The sequence below is a fragment of the Bidens hawaiensis genome, unplaced genomic scaffold (assembly GCF_021521415.1).
Source record: "Bidens hawaiensis isolate Kalapana, Puna unplaced genomic scaffold, B.hawaiensis_p1.1 tig00041946_1, whole genome shotgun sequence".
Lineage (NCBI taxonomy): Eukaryota > Viridiplantae > Streptophyta > Magnoliopsida > Asterales > Asteraceae > Bidens > Bidens hawaiensis.
The window spans coordinates 11400-13990 of NW_027497444.1; positions in this window are offsets into that span (position 1 = coordinate 11400).

The window sequence follows — 2591 nt, forward strand, 5'->3', positions numbered from 1 at the left end:
CGCTTGAATCATGAAATAATGGGAAAGTACCACAATACCTTAGCGGGCGTGTTTATGTAAGTTTTGTTAGTCTTCTCATCCACCTTCCACCTTGACTTGTTACAAACTGGACATGCTTCCAAATCCTTGTAATCCTTATAGTGAATAATGCAGTCGTTGATACACATATGTACCTTTTCGTATCCTGAGCTCATTGCCTTCATTATCCTTGTAACACCCCGCAACCGCAGCGTAAACGTAAACGGGATGCGACAGACACCTCTGATATCAACCACATTGTTTATAAAGAAAACTGAATGCATTAATATACTTCAAAATTACATTATCTCGTATTTCATTACCTTCTAGGTGATACACACATCATACCATACGATACATAACTCTATTTGTTATAATGTATCCTAACATCCCGCACGCAAATCTTACACACATCAAGCACTTAGCACGTAAGCAATCACCTTATCTTAGTTGTACCTGAAAAGCATGTGAGAAAACGGGTCAACTACGAATAGTTGGTGAGTTTCACAATTCGAGTAAACCATGATATATCAATATCAAAATATAATATTATCGATGTAATTATGCTGAGCCCACAAGTGAAACCTCTGTTAACCCAGAACACTTCCAATAACCTCTGGGGACACTGTTAACCCAGAACACTTCCAATAATCTCTGGGGACACTGTTAACCCAGAACACTTCCAATAACCTCTGGGGACACTGTTAACCCAGAACACTGTTGCGGGACCTTACAATATTAACAACTCAGACAATTACCATCTTAGTACATTTCCGTACGATTCCCGTACAATAAACAATATATATAAATCCACGCAAATCCATGCGTTCAGTAAAATTCACGCAAATCCATGCGTTCAGTATGTACTTAAATATTTCAGTAGTAACATGCTTCCGCCCCGGGAAAACATTTGAAACAATTCAGAAAAATGGGCTCATGAAACTCACCTTAGCACATGCAAGCATGTAACAACAATCATTATCAGTTAACACGTCCAATCTGTAATATGATCCCTACGATCGTTACTATACACTCATTATTAATATAACTTTAACCAAGTTAACCGGTACATCTGGGGGCACTGTTAACCCAGCACTGTACCCGTTCTGGGGGCAAGGTTAACCCAGAAACACTTCTCCGGACTCAGATTGTGATGTCGTTTAGAGTTCCATGGTCACAACTACTATTAGTCGTTTTTCTCGTTTTGCGTGCCTAGCACGGTTATCCGTTTTTATGTTTCAAAAATGAGTTTGGTCACACACGACCCGAAAATAGTGGTTGACTGATAATGTAATTAAAGATGTGAAATTATAGCTCGGTTTAGACGTCCCGATTGGCCGCGGGACCCGTTTCCGTCTTTGGCGTACCGGAAACTGTTAAAATAGGTTAAAATTACTCAAATCATCCGAATTATTTTCGGATGATTCATTTTTACTTTTTTAACTCATTTATATGAATATAGTCCATTTTTAAGGTTTTTATACACCAGTCAGCTCGCTTAAGCGAACTTCACCGGTTTACACGTTTTAAGCTTTAAAAGCTTGTTTTTTGCACAAATAATTATCCATTTAATATCGGATCTTGAAATTTTGCACAAATGACCTTTTGACAGTGGGGAATTTTATAAAAATCTTTCCAGAATTAATTTTTATATTTAAAATTTATTTATCTATTTTTAAACACCATTTAATCACTAAATATGTCGTAAATACCAAACGATCTTAGAAAATTCCCAAATTTCTCCTGGATGTCCCCTGCCATCCACATAGTCCTCTGTAATTTTTCCAGAACCAAAATCTTCTTTTACATGCCATTTTCACCAAAACCGAGCTAGGAATCCCTAGAACTCGTTTAACCGAAAAGCCTACTTAGACTTCTCCAACTGATCTCAAATTTTGTGTGTGACTTATAAATGATATATAAAGCTTATCTGCAATTTTCCAGAATTTTTCATGATATTTAACTATTTTTCACCATTTTTGGCCAAAACCGAGCATTAAATTCACCAAATATTCATCCTTTATCCAAAAATTACCAAAAATTCACAGAACTCATATTTTCATGTGTTTAATACCTCTGTAAAATTTCATGACTTAACTCTAAACGACCAACAATCTGTCCAAAAACACATACACCGACATAAACCAAAGATACCTTTCGTTTTCCGCCACTACAAGCTACAAACTCGTCTTTCCGCCTTATCTACCACTAAACACAGAGCCTACAAACAACATACCACAATACCAAGCAAGTTACACTCACGATCAAGCCTCTTACACTATAGTTTCGGTTATGATTCACAAACAAAGATTTAAACCGTAAAAATTCGTTTTTGGTTCGTTTAACTCCTTTCTTGGACCAAGATCCCTTGTATAACCCGTATACATCACTTGATCATGCAAGAATCGGTTTTCATATTTGAAACCTCATTTTCTTGCAAACGAACTCAAGAAGCAAAGATGGAAACGTGATTAACTCGGTTTTTACCTCGGTTTTCTTGCTCCAACTATCGGTTTTGAGTTTATGATCTTGAGAGAGTTGAAGATTGTGGAGAATTTGATGAGAAAAAAAGA